Source organism: Alexandromys fortis, unplaced genomic scaffold (genome assembly GCF_014885135.2).
Source record: "Alexandromys fortis isolate MF-2015 unplaced genomic scaffold, M_Fortis_MF-2015_v1.1 scaffold_139, whole genome shotgun sequence".
NCBI lineage: Eukaryota > Metazoa > Chordata > Mammalia > Rodentia > Cricetidae > Alexandromys > Alexandromys fortis.
In genome coordinates, this window is record NW_026068020.1 from 2,102,673 (window position 1) to 2,117,438 (window position 14,766).

The 14,766-nt window shown below is 47.3% G+C and overlaps 1 long non-coding RNA gene across 1 annotated transcript; it reads right to left on the reverse strand.

The window, feature by feature from the left end:
- Positions 1-11,144: 11,144 nt before the first annotated feature.
- Positions 11,145-13,211, reverse strand: LOC126514288 (uncharacterized). Its single transcript, XR_007595547.1, has 3 exons — positions 13,082-13,211; positions 11,924-12,311; positions 11,145-11,290 (listed from the first exon to the last, which is right to left on the reverse strand). It is a non-coding gene; the product is annotated as an uncharacterized lncRNA (long non-coding RNA).
- Between the last annotated feature and the right edge of the window lie 1,555 nt (positions 13,212-14,766).

Genomic DNA, 14,766 nt, shown 5'->3' on the forward strand with positions numbered 1-14,766 from the left:
CTGCCCCGAGCCTGTGACTGACAGCTTTAAGTGGGAAGATCACAACTGGTTGTTCTCAAGAGGTCAGCAGGATGGGGAAGGAAAACAGGTGGATGAGATGGAGCCATTTTCCCCTGCAAGTAGAATGCTATACGGTAGCTCTAGCACAGATCTCAAACCTTTAACCTCTTTCTCTGAGATTAGCTGGATTTTCCCATTAAGCCTGTCTAGAGCATTCTGGGGAATTGTTTGAAGCATCCTTTTCTGTCGATTACCCAAAAGGGTGGGGATTCGCTGACTTGGATGATAAGGAACCAGCTTTTTTTTTTTTTTAATCTTCCGTAGAGTCTTATAGAATCTCCAAGAGGAACTTCAAGCAAGGGGCATTGGGATAGTCTCGTCTGCTTTAGTTTGCTTTCTGATGCCAGAACAAAGTATTCGAGGTGGGTGCACTATCACAAAGAAGAGGTTTATTTCGGCTTACAGTTTTACAGGTTGTCTGTAAGCTCTTACAATAACACTTTTGCTTGGGAATTGGGAATCTCTGGGATGGGCCTGGACACTCGGGTGGGAAGGGCACAGTAGGGTGGATTTAGCAGCAATGTGCAGGTATGGGGGAACAGGAGAGAAGAGGTTGCAGAGTTGGACTTTGGTAATAAGCTTTCGTACCAGCCTAGGACCACAGATCTGTGCTCCTGGGAAATACAAAAAACACCACAAGGTGGCGCTCATCACAAAAGAATTCTTTGACCAAGCACAGCTCCACCATGGAAAGATTCATGCAAAAACAAGGCAGACAAAGGCAGCTAGAAGCCCCTAAAATTTCTAGTTTGATGGAGACAGTTTCTTCCTAGTTCAGCTGCAACTGAAGAATTGGGGGTCTTTAAAAGTGACCTTCAAGCAGGAAGAGTGTATAGGTACACACTCACACATGTACACTCACACATATGCGTTCACACACATGCTTTCATGAATACATGTGCACACACTTACACATGTACATTTACACGTATAACAACATGTGTGTCCACACTCATATGAACACTGAATATACATGCACATTCACACACGTACTCTCATGCATGCACACACTCTCATATAAGTATGTGTGCACACATATGCACACTCACACATACATACACATGTGTACACATGCACGCACACACACACACACACGACCCCAGCTCTTCTCAGGGTACTTGAAGAGGGTGAGAGTCGGGCTGCGGCACCTCAGGTGAACCTGTGACTTTGTTCTAGTCCTCAGACTGTGGAGACGTGGAGGGATTTGGTTTCAGGCTAGAATTACCCTCTTCCTGCACACTTCCTGCTTGTGCTGCTGGCCACCACCCCATCAATGGTCCCTCAGTTTCACACCACGACAAAGTAGCAAGTCCTCAGATAGTAAGAATAGCAGAGGGACTCTACAGGGCCCGGGGTATGACCCTGAGGACACAGCAGGGAGCTGCGGAACGGTACTGCACTTGGGAGACACACCCGACCAGGAAGGAATCCAGATCTGATGGACGGAAACAGGTGCACGGCATATTCTTAGGAAAACTCATCTAAACCGTTTCTTCTCTTGTTAGCCTGTGGGGTGCCCTTTGGGTGTGAGAGTTTGTCTATTCTTGAAATACTAACTTCCAGGGTGTCTCAGACACCCTCACAGGATCCCATACCACCACCTCTCAAGGCCAGATGGATCCATGAGACTTACCTGGTGTCTCCTGGGGGGACCAGCCTGCCTACCTTTGTGAAATCCTGAGTTTCTTCCTAGAGCTCCCCACACTGTGCACTTCCATCACAGCCAGAGCCTGTGTCCTAGCTACCGGGCCTTACAGTGGGCGGAGCTGAGAGGATTTGTTCTGAAGACCCAGGCCCACCAAGCACAAAGAACACACTCGATTCTCACCTCAAAGAGCACAGCAGAACGGCACAGTGAGACCCCATGCCTTACCTGTGATTCCTCCTCTCACCACAGGGCCTCAACCATGCTGCGTAGGTCCCTGAGGGCAGGTGGTTTTAGATACCAGAGACAGCCATGCATCACCCTACACAGCTCAGAGCCCGTGGAGGCCACCGGAAGTCAGTTCTGTGCACAGACACTGCTCTTGTTCCATCTCTGTCCTTAGCTGTCCTCTGTGTCCCCACTGCTAGGGCAATCAGCACCACAGTCCTCGGAAGCAAGTGTCACAGAACTGGCCTCCAATGTGAGGCTCCATTTCATTGCCAAACCATTAACATGTATGAAAAACAAAACAAAAAAACCCTTAATTGTTCATGTTGCTGCAATTTCAATGCTTTAATGGTAAATAGCGAGAAGAGAGGTGTGAATGCTGGCGGGAGCTTGCCACTGCCTTGGTAGCATTTGCAATGAATTTCTTCCAGTCAGGGGCAGAAATTGGACTCACTGTGCAACCGGAGTTCAGAAGAGGAGTAGGCAACCTGGGCATGAGCCATTGGCTCCGGCTGATTCCAGCAACACCAGCTTCATCTCAGAGTCCACCATGCTAGTTTTGTTTTCATACGCATTGGTTTTTTTTTCTTTCTTCTCTTGGCTGAGCCTCTACTTCCTGTCTGTGCCCTAGGTGTGGGGCCTATGTGCGACAGAGTGGGGTTTGGGATCCCTGCCTCCTGTCTTGTCTCCCTCAGTCCCCTCACTTTCCCACTGTGGAATCTTGGCCAAGATGCTCAGTCTCTCGAACAAGGGGGGGCAGTCAGAGAGTAGATCCCTGGTAAACAGCTTCGGGAGGAGCTGTGTGAATGAGGAAAGGCGGCTCCTCTCTGTGACTGGAGCCCACTTAGGAAGCTCCCTGGTCCCAGCGTCTGTAGTGGAGCAGAGGGGTTGTGGGGAGAAAAGGAGCAGGCTGCAGAAGATCCTTCGAGAATGGTCCTGTGTGGCCGGTCCAGTGAAACAGCCTGCCTTATCTCTAAGATGACTCCCTTCCTTCTTAGCAAATCACATTGGACCTGCTGGGTTTGACCTTCAGACCATCTTGGCCTGATAACCAAGCTCATGGTTAGACTGGCCTCGCCAGCTCCTAGCCATCTCTCTAGACTCTTTGCTTTAATAAGACTTCCGTATCACTCTCTTTTCTGGACTTCTCAGAGGCCTCCCTGGTCTCTGTGTGTCCTGGATGGTAGTTCCGATTTTGCAATTAGTCCCAAAGAAAATCTCTTGGTTGGATATTCATCTTTATGTTTCTTGGCTTTAACACCTTACATCCAGGCAGGCTGGGGATTATGATACATCGGATACAGGACAAGACCCTATGGTATATGGATTGACAAGAGGAAGTCCTCAGGAGAGGAAAAAGTGGGGGTTTATCCTGCCTCATTCTCCCCACCCTGGAAGAAGATGCCAAGATGCTCAAATATATACTAATGCCCATTAAAGAAGAAGCTGGCTAAGGATAGAAGGAGCTTCTGACGGAGAAGGAGGAGTGAGAGGAGGGCCACAAGCCACCCGGGAAGGAAGATCTGCACGTGACTGGGCTTCCTCAGTCCTTCAGTAGAGCAGCCTGAGGGACCCCTGGATAGATGCAAATATTTAACTGCCCGCAAGCTCATCAAAAACACAGCTCTGCTATCTTGGATGAAGGCAACCATGATGGCAGGGGTGGGGGTGGGGGGAGTGAAAGCAAGGGAAGGATTGAGAAAAAATTCTTGTAGCCATGAATCTTGCTCACATCTAGATGAAAATGTCTTTAATATTAAGCCTGCTTCAAACCCAAGCAATGGGGAAGTGACTTTGAAAGGGTCTGGAAATGAACGTTGGTATGTATTTATAACACGGAATTCTGAGAATGAAGCGTTTGGCTAATTTTTTTTAATCAATAAAAAAATCGGGAGCCAGATATCCGGATAAGAACCTGAATGACCAGAAAAGCTGCGGAGAAGCCACCAGTCACCTTCTACCTCTTCCGTGCCTTCCTCCAAAAATGGCTGAGATCCTCTCTCAGCCCAGCCTTACTACTTCCTGTCTCCTGTCTACCCCACAGTCCTCCAACCTCTATGGTTAACTTTGGTCAGCCAGTGGCTAGCTCTGCCCTCTGACTCTGGCAAGCTTTATTATCAGAACGAAAGCAAAATATCACACAGCTTGAGAAACCGTCAGTGGCAGAGAAAACCGCTCTGACCTGGAAAGAGTGAGTTTGTCTTTGCAAGTTAGAGGGAAGAGTGAGAAGTTACACAGTTGCGAGGTCTATTCCCTGTGAGCAGGGAGATCTTTGCATCTATGTATTCTTATCAGTTATTATTGTTCTGGTGGTGCGGCTGCTGACCATCAAGCCCGGGGCTTTGTGCGCAGCAGACAAGCCCTTTACCATGGAGCTAAGCACTTGCCCTAATTTAAAATAGACGATCCGAGATTCTCACCTTCAAATGCCTCCACATGCCTGGGGTGGGTGGGGTATCCTGCCGATTCCTGCTTGCCACCAACAGGGAACGGGCAGGGTCGTAGATCCACAGTGGGGTGTGTTTGAATGAAAAATGAATGAATGAATGAATGAATGAATGAATGATGACATGACTGCCCCTTGGCATGATGGAGGAGGCTTATTGTTGATATGAGGGAGGGCATGGGCAGAGGCATCTAGAAGGGTCCAGAGTGAACATGAGCCAGAGCCAGGCCATTGAGGAGACTGAGGAGAGCGAGAAGGGAGTGGGGACAGCCAGGAGCCAAGAGGTCAGGAGGGTAAAGAGCAAAAGAGGTCAAAGGACTGGCATAGTAAAAGGACTGGATTATATAGGAAAGAGTGACAGGGGAAGGGCAAGCCCAGGCCAATCCCCGAGCTGGAGAAGTTTGGGGTAGTGGGCAGGGAATGCCAGCCAGGAGGATCTGTAACAGGCAGGGACTGTGTGTTGCTGTGAGAACCAGGTGGCCAGTGTCTGCTTTGACGTGTTAATATGAAACTCAGTTGGTCCTTTGTCTCTGGTTTGAGATCTAATAGGGTGCAGATGTAGCTCCTGCTGTACTGGGGTGCAGGAAGGAGCCCCATCATCAGGCCAGGGTCTATTGCCCCTCTGCGTTCTTCAGGGCCTTTGGCTCCTCAGGGCCTCTGGCTCTGGCTTAGGTGGAGTTGCCGGGAATCCAGATTTGTTCTTCTATGGATAGAACTGGAAAGTACTAGAAAGCCCCGAGAACTCAGAGGTAGCCCTACCCACCTGAGCTCACAGCCCTCCGCAGCTCACCTTGGGGGAAGTTACCAACTTCCTATTCTTTTATCTCAAAGTCTGTGACAGCCTATCTCCAGCCAAAGCCCCTGCCCTCTGCAGGCTGCCAGGCTGGGGGGTAGGTTAGTATGCCCACTTGGCGAGGCTGTGTCCACTCCAAAGCCCAAGGTGGACACACTTGGCTTCCTAACTGCGACAGTTCACAAAGTAGTGTTCACGGACCCATAATACTGAACACAGACCTGCTGGAATGTGACCCCAGTGAGTAAATTCCTCCCCTATCCCTGGACTCCAGAAGGTTCTATAAACAAAGGCCTTCATCTATTAACTGCTCATTTGGGGTATAATACAATCTCCAGCCAGTTATCTGGACTTTTGAAAATGGATTATTTCATCTCTAAGGTTTGCGGGCCCTTTCTTTTCTGACAGTAGAAGGGAGTCTTGGCAGAAGCAAGCGTTGGTTGGCCACATTAGCTCGGTCCCCTTCCATTCCAGCCTTACTCCCAGCTCCCATAATAAAAACCAGTTTCTTCCCCCTGCGTGACTTTTTCTGCGATAGCTTTGCAGGGCTTCATTAGAGTCAAACCTCGCTCCGCTCCGACAGTTGCCTGTGAGCTTTACATAGCCCAGCTGCTACCGTTATTTCTGGAAAGGTGAAAGTGGACAGCGGCAGAGGGCTGGGCTCTGCATGTAGCCGTCAGACTGGAGTGGCATAAACCACACTAGGAACACACTGAGCCAAATTTGTTCTTAAACCTACTCTGTATGGTTAGTCAGCTGGCTTTTGGCTCAGAAAGGAGGGCTTCAATTAGATTCCTGTTTGCGGGCCCAAAGTTGAGGATTAGAAGTGAATGCTCCTGGCTGTGTTTACTACATCTGACAGCAGAGAGAGTGACTGAGCTCATAACACGTCCCCCCCCACCCCGACACACACGTTCACAGGCAGGAAGACCCTGCACCACACCAACACATGTTTTCCACCCAGCCTGCTATGTGCAGATCCAGGCAGCCATGGAGACCCAGTCAAACCCTGGCTTTCTCTTCTCCTCTTGGTTCCCACATACCTGACAGAAGGACCCATTTATCAATCCAGTGCTCCCCAGGTTCTGTCCTATCTGGAACAGCTGCCCCCACTCTCTGGGGAGGAAGAAGGTGATGTCTGAAAATCCTCAAGGGCAAAGGGTCTGTAAGGATTCTAAGACTCGAGGATCTCAGCAGTCAAGTGTCTAGGGGTCCATCCTGTGTTTAAAGACTGTATCTTACCCTCACATCTAAAGTCCTTTCATAAAATATTGGTAGCAATACAAATGAGGTCTTATGAACATAATCTACATTTTGTACTAAGTTTTTGCAACATTATTATAACATACTTGAAATTTCCCTGAAAATGCACACTCTGTATTTGAGCATCACAATACGTACACTTGAAAGTTTCTATTTCTGTTTTTTTTTTTCAAAATCCAAAAATGGTTTTATTGGCCGAGACACACCTTTAATCCCAGTACCTAGGAGTCAGATGCAGATGGATCCCTTGAGTTCGAGGCCACCCTGTTCTACAAAGCTAGTTCTAGGGTGACCTTGTCTATACAGAGAAACCCTGTCTCAAAAAACAACAACAACAACAAAAAAAAAAAAAACATAAAAAACAAGCTGAAATGTGGTTTGCCGAATCAGTCTTCTGTCTTTTTTTTTAATTTATTTATTTATTAAAGATTTCTGACTCTTCTCTGCCACCACCTCCCATTTCCCTCCTGGAGAAGCTAAATAAGGAGAACCCAAAGAAAAACATATAGGCTTCCTCCTGAATATTAACCTTCATCAGGCGATGAAAGGAGACAGAGACAGAGACCCACATTGGAGCACCGACAGAAATCTCAGGTCCAAATCAGGAGCAGAAGGAGAGAGAGCACGAGCAAGGAACTCAGGACCGCAAGGGGTGCACCCACACACTGAGACAATGGGGATGTTCTATCGGGAACTCACCAAGGCCAGCTGGCCTGGATCTGAAAAAGCCTGGGATAAAACCGGACTCGCTATTTCTGTTTTGTAGTAACTGAAGTGAGGGTCTGATTTTCGTTTTTCCTGGTTTTTGGGATGGAACTCAGGACCTCAAGTTTGCTAGGCAAGCATGCTAGGACTGAGTTATGTTCCCCGCCCTGGGAACCTTTTTGAATTTAGAATTAACCACGATGAAATGTGAAGACTGGTTTCTCTGCCACAGTAACCAGGGCCCCAGCCGTCACAGAGGCTGGGAGTGGTGCAGGCTGGATGTGGAATAGATGCGTGCGCATCTTGTTCCTGAAGATAATGTCACAGCAACAGGCCAACAGCTGCTGTCTGACCAAGAGGGGTGAAAGACAGGACCAAGTGTAAAAATCTGCGTGTCCCACTCCAAGCAGACCCCAAACAATCACCTTAAAAACCACTGACCTGCAACACCCCATGTGCTTTCCCACCTGTGGTGTTTTGAATAAGAAATGTCCCCAGAATCTCATCATGTATTTGAACACTCAGCCCCCAGGTGGTGGCTCTGTTTGAGGAGGGTGCAGCCTTGCTGGGGGAATTATATCACGGGAGTGGGTGGGGGATGGGTCTTGAAGTTTCACGGTCTCACCTTCGCTTCCTGTTCTGTCTGTTTGCCCGTGTGTTGATGAAAATGTGGTCAATTGGGCTTCCTATTCCTGCCTCCAGGCTGTGTCATTTTTGCCTCTGGAACTGAAAACTAAAATAAGCCCCCGCCCCGTCCCCTTAAGCTGCCTTTGGTTGCGGTGTTTTATCATAACAGGAAAGTAACTAATGCATTGGCCATTAATCATTCAACACTCAAATCATTGGACCTTTGAAATCGGTAATGTTTTCTAACCATTGATTCTATAGGAGAATTGCATAACTTGATGTTGCTGTCTGAAAGTGCTTGTGGCTTGTGTTTAATTTCCATACAAAAACCAGGCTAGCGGGAAAAGCTTTCTCACAGCCTACATGTCAATGGAGGCCCCTTGGTACCAAAGTTCTTAGTTTGGCGGTAGAGGCCTGGGAACTTGAGCACTTGGAATGCTCCCTGAGAAGGGAGGCACAGGCCCGCTCAGATTGTATGGTGCAGGTCATTTCCAAATTATCAGCGAGAATCAAAGGAGAGCGGAAAGAGACAGGGAGGGGAGGGAAGGGAGAGAAAGAGAGAGATGAATGAGAGAAGAGAGGGAGAGAGAGAGAGGAGGGGAGAACAAGGATGAATGAGCGTGTTGTAGAATATTATTTTAAGATGTATTACATTTGTCTATGCTGTGGAACATTTGTTTAATGATGCAAAGATGTGTTGCACTCTATTATGTTGCCTTTGTTTAACTCTGTGAAGCTGTGTTACTGTGCCTGTCTAAAACACCTGATTAGTCTAATAAAGAGCTGAATGGCCAATAGCAAGACAGGAGAAAGGATAGACAGGCTGGCAGGGGCAGGCAGAGAGAATAGATAGAAAACTGGGGAGAGATATCAAGGAGCAAGAAAAGGAGGAGGATAACAAGGGCCAGCTACACAGCAAGCCACGGAGTAAGAAGTAAAAGCAGGCATATAGCAACAGAGAAAGATAAAAGCACAGAGACAAAAGATAGACAGAATAATTTAAGAAAAGCTGGCTAGAAATAAGCAAAGCTGAGGCTGGGCATTTATAACCAAGATAAAGTCTCCCTGTGTGTTTGCTTGGGAGCTGGGTGGCAGCAAAGGAGTCAAAGAGAAAATCAAACAAAAACCAACCAAAAACGTTAGAGAGAAGAGAGAGGAGAAAAGAAATTGAGAGAGAAGACCATTCACAGGGCTCTGATCTGCCTGAGGAGAGCCCAGCCTGCAGACGTTCCAATATCCAGTTACATATAGCCCAGTGTCTGGACAGTCACTCACAAGACAGACGTCATCTCCTACGCTGATCCACTCTCCTGAAATCTCTGGGGTTAGGGAGAAGGGCATTGTCCCCCAATTCCTTCCTGGTTGATTTACCTATTCCTACTCTAGCACAGTAGAATTGAGGGAGACCCCCAAAGCTGCCTTCTTCAAAATCAGTGTTAGTTCTGATTAGATTGTGAGACCAAACAAGTTACTGCCTTTAATTAATTTCAGACTTCAATTAGGCCCATGAAGCATTATCAGGAATTCCTGAGTGAAAACCCACAGGCTTACCCCTTCCTCCAGCTTCCTCTGTTGACATCTGTGGGGTCCCTTTGCCCTTGATCTTTTCTAGAAGCATTCTGAGGTCCGTCTATTAACACCATGGCTCCTCTACTCCCCCACTTTTGTTTTCTCTGGCCGTGAGCCCATAGTCTTTCCAGGTTTTCCTTTCCTGAATATTCATGACGCTTGGGGCTGAACGAGTCCATATCAGCATACATGGTTATGTGTGGCCATTGCTTTTCTCTTTGTGTTCAGCCTAAGCTGCTGAGGTCTTGGATATCAATTCTTATGACTGATTCGTGCTCCTAAAATCCCCTGTGATAGTTATATAAGTACATTTTTAAGATTTTTATTTTATTTTTATTTATGTATCTGTTTGTATCTATGTGTGGGTATGTGCACATAAGCAGAGGTGTTCTCAGTGGTCAGAAGGGAGCACCAGATTCCCCTGGAGCTGAGGTTACAGGAAGTTGTGAGCTGACTGAGTTGGGTATTGGGAGCAAAATTTGGGTCTTATGCAAAAGCTGGGCCACCTGTCTAGTCCTATAGATCTATTGTGTGTGTGTGTGTGTGTGTGTGTGTAACAATGCACTAAATAGTGCATGAGACACAGCTATACAAAACTGTGAGTGCATCCTCTGTGGGTCATGTCTGAGTCCCCAGATACAAGGTCTGGGAACTTGGAGAGGAGAGGGGAGGGGAAGGGAGGGGAGGAGAGAGGAGGAGAGGCCAGGGAGCGCAGCCTGTGGGACAGGGCTCTCCAGTCTAGGTCTGTCTGCTACTGTCTTTGCTCGCCATGGTCCCAGCCACCCTGCTACTACTGCCTCTGGCCCAGCTGCCGGGTAGACTGAACTGAGAAAAGGAGAAATCCTGATGAGCGCCAATGTTCACCCCTTCCTGTTTCTTGACTGTAGACACAGCACGACCAGCTGCCTTCCGCTCCCGCTCGTGCCTCCCCGCCATGATGTATCGTGCCCTGGAGCCGTACGCCCACACGACCCTTCCTCTTGGAGCTTGTTTCGTGTGCTTCTGTATTTGGTCACAGCTAAGAGAAAAATCGCTGTTGTGTTCATTCAGCCATGGTGCACACTTGTTTCATTCACACCGTTAATCCCTCAGAGCAGGGCAGAGAACCGGCCAAGGCCATTCACAAGCGAGACTGGAGATTTGCAGGTCGACAGGAGAACCATCCCAAGAGGTGTTTGGAGTTGCTGTTCCGTGCCACCTTCAGTTGCCTGGTGGTTGAGTTTCCTCTTCCGGCTCCGGGCCCATCTGCCTGCAGGAGACTGTTTCCTACCACAGGTCCTGCTGGAGACCCAGCACAGTGTCTGAAGACCCCCAAGCAAATGACACAACCCTCCAGACTGCCCTCTTCTTGAACAACAGAACTCTACACTCTAGTCGTTCACATCTGTACACTTACTTGTGAGGGTGTGGTTCATCCCTGTTTTGTCCCAATAAGACCACTGTGTCAGAGCCATGACATCAATACATGTATTAGGACATTCATTAATGAGTGTTTGTAATCCTACATAGTGGAGAGTAACTGNGACAGATCTCTCCCCACTCCCATAATAGAGATTTATTTATTCAGCTGTAAAGAATGAAATCATCTCATTTGCAGCAAAGTGGATGGAACTGGAGATCACATAATTAAAAGAATAAGAGTCAGAAAGACAAACATGTACATGCTTTCTCATGTGTATAACCTCAAGTTATATGTTTTTCATACACATAATGCATATGATACAAAAATTGAAGGGAAGTATTTGGGAAGAACAAGGGAACTAACAGGGTGGGAAAGGGGACCAGGAGAGTGATACCGAAATCTAGCTCTTGTAGACCAGGCTGGCCTCGAACTCACAGAGATCCACCTGCCTCTGCCTCCCGAGTGCTGGGATTAAAGGCGTGCGCCACCACCGCCCGGCTTGGACTGAATCTTCAAATCTTCCTGAGATGCCGAGCCGCCCATTCCTGTTCTCTGCAAACAAGAGAAACATGTGCACATGTGGACACATGTGGACACATGTAAGTACATGCGTGTGCATGCATAGGTTCATCTTCTCGGAAGTACAATGATTAGCAATAATCGACACATACTAGTCAGTCCGAATGCACAGTTACCCAAATGTACTTCTAAACTCATTTGGCAGGCGTAATTTTAAAACTCTGCCTACATTCTAGGATCTGTCTCCGGGGGCCACCAAAATTTGATTTGCCTCCTCAGAATTATATTGTCTTGGTATTTCCTTCCTGCAGCATCTTCTTTTCCCTGGGAAGCCTTCTCTGTGGGCTGTTTAATTATGCAAATATGAGCAAAAGATGATAAGCTGGCCGTGAGCCCGCAGGCAAAGGCAAATCTCCCTCCTACACCAAGGAAACTGCTAATAACCTGAATGACAGAGGCTTAAATTAGGAAATAATTTGGAGATGTGGAAAATTGGTGTTAGCAAGAGCTCTTTTAGCCAGCCCTCAGCTCTAAGTATTGTTCATAGAGAAGTCAGTATAAGGGAAGCTCAAGGCCCCTTCTTAGGACTTCGTGGTCTGCTGTCCTATCCTTCTGTTCCCAGACACACCCCGTCTCCCATTCATTCAGGTTCTTCTGTCCACTTACTCATACTTCTGGTCCGTATTGGAAACCTCCACACAGCTGTGCAGATGGTTTGAGACAGACTACATTTCCCCTCCAATCCGATGACACTCCATTCCATGTTAAGTTTCAGGATCCTCATCGCTGTGTGTGAGCTTGAAAGCATGTAGTCTGTTCCTTAGTACATCAGTGTGTTGCTGTACCAGACACACTCACTCTCTCAGGAAACAACCCCCAAGCAGATAAAATCTGGGCATGCTTTTCAAGATACTGTGCACTTAGCCTAGAAGCAAAGATCCTTCCTAGACAGCCGGCGAACAGCAATTAGACTTCTTCCTTACTCTTCCTCGCTTCAGAGAATTTCCATGTGGCAAAACGCAGTGGGGCCAGCAGAGCCCAGGGGACTCTCGAACTGAGAAGAAAGAAAACCATTGTGGCCAAGAGAGCATGTCTGAGCCCCTGAAGCTGGAGTCACAGACAGTTTTGAGCTGCCCAATGTGGGACCCAAACTCGTCCTCTGGCAAAGAGCAAGCACTCTTAATCAACCGCGTCATCTCTCCAGCACCCAGATATTCTTGATACTACACATGGGCATGAGCAAAGTTGAAATGAAAAATTGGAGATGAAAGGGGGAGCATATTATATTACAAAGGACTTCAAATTAACCTTTTCAAAATAAATAGAACTCTTTAAATATAAGATTTTTGAGGATAAGCATATTGAGAGACAAAGAAAATTTCAGAAGAAGATAATTGCCTACGATTCCACATTGGAATTTAGCCGCTATTAATTTTTAATGTTGACATCTTTGATGTTCTGTTACATACTTTTTTTCTGATAACAGACCCTTGGTTTCCTCATCTCAATAGGGTTTTTTTTGTCACTATCTATAAAACTTGATTGGAATCTACTATCATGAAAAAATATATGCCCTTCAAAAGCGCGCCCCGGTAACCTAGCTTCTCTGACCAGGACCCACCTGCTAGTAGCCCACTCCCCTGTAAAGTCAACAACAGATGAATACATTGCGAAACAGCACTGCCAGCCAGCGACCAAGCCTTTCATATGTGAGGCTTCCTGAGGAACTTTGTACCAAACCATAGCAGGCCATGCCTCTGGTCACTAACTTCTTGAGGTAAACTCCAGTAACACCACCATCCTCTGACCTGTCTGAGTACTTACAGTTTCACAAAGGAAAAACAAGCAGAAGGAAGAACCTCATTTTTCTGATCAAATCCTTATGTGTCACATCGGCCTTCCGGAACACCCTGACATGTTTCAGACTAAACAGAACAGGGAGAAAATGAAACTCAACTTGATCGTGTTTTTACGACTCAGTGTCCTGAGGACCACGCCTGCACAGTGTGGTGCTGTGGCCGCAAACCACAGGGCGCCAGCCAGAGTGCTGCTTGCTTCTATCTGAAACTTTTGTACTTTTAAAACGTTTGTTTGGAGTTGGCAGCCGTAGGAGTTTCTGGCCAGGGTGAGCGTTACCCTCTGGTCCTCGCTCCTCACCCTGTGCATCGATCAAGTTAGATAGATGCAGACCAGGGGACAGTGGGCAGAAGGGAGAAAAGAGGAGTGGTCACCCATGAAGTCTCATCTCTGCCTGGACGCACTTTTTTTTTTTAAATGTGAGTTCAGTAATTGAATAAGTGAGTGAGACATACCATGCGACGTTTTCCAGAACGGTGTCTCTCTTCCTGGAGTTCGCAAGGCTCATTACATGAGTTTTCTGTATACAAACGGCACAGATTATGTATGCTTCCTTGGTTGGGTTCTCACAAATGTGATTCAGATAATGAGTATTGAGAAAAAAAAAAGGAAAGGAAGAAAGAAAGACTGTCTGAACATAATACTGTCAAATTCTTTTGGGAAAACATATCGAGTCAAAAAAATCTCTTTGAATAGTTCTCTTTAAAAACCAAGTTGCTACCGTTGGGCTTTAAGCTTTTCCTGTGAAAGTTGATTATCTTTCCTCTTCTGTGAAGGCACCAACCACACGTCAGGAAAAGGAAAGTGACTGTTGGGTGTCTGCCTTCAGGAGGGCTTGTGTGATGTTGTCGTAGAGTAAACACCAGGCCCTGGCATGCAGGGCGAGGCCAGGCTTCCTTCCCACCTCCGCGGTCTGGTTTCTGTCACTCTCTTCCCCTCGGAGAAAGGACTATCCATCAGCATCTCCATCCCTGCCTTTCTTTGACATCACAGATTCCTGGGTGACTTCCTTTCTGAGTCCTGACATCAACAGGAAGGAATGGAGGACTCCCAGGCCTGAAGCCTGAAGCTGGTGCACATTGTGAAGCCCCTTTGGGTGTTTGCGGTGCTGCCCTGGCAAGTACTGTGTTTCCTGTCCTTTGTACGAGAAAGGGAAATGAAAGGCAAGTGACAAACATCAAAGTCATTAGGCCGACAGATCATAACCCAGATGTTTACATGTACATGATTATGGACGCAGACTGGAACATCCGCGTGCTTTGAGACACAATGGAATAAATTCCATGCCATGGTGAAAATAACTGTATAAGTCATTGCTATCAAATCAATCACACTAAGAACCGAGATAAAAGAAGACGGGGGCCTCAGTGTACATTCACTGGGTCATCTCCAGCAGCCTCTGTGGAGTCAAGATGGGTGACTGGTGGGGCACTCCGGGTCCCTATGGAAACAGGCCAGCTGCAGGTTCATGACGGAGACAGTCGAGAGGTCAGAGCAGACAGGAAGTAGGGTGCAACACCCGCCCCTGCCCGTTTACAAAGACAATGGTACAAGCAGGTTCTTTCATTAGCAAAGTCAAAATAAAGGCAATATTTAAAAGAGATGAAACTGTTTTGCAGGCGACTATGGGGCAGGGCTGGCTGAACAAAGGG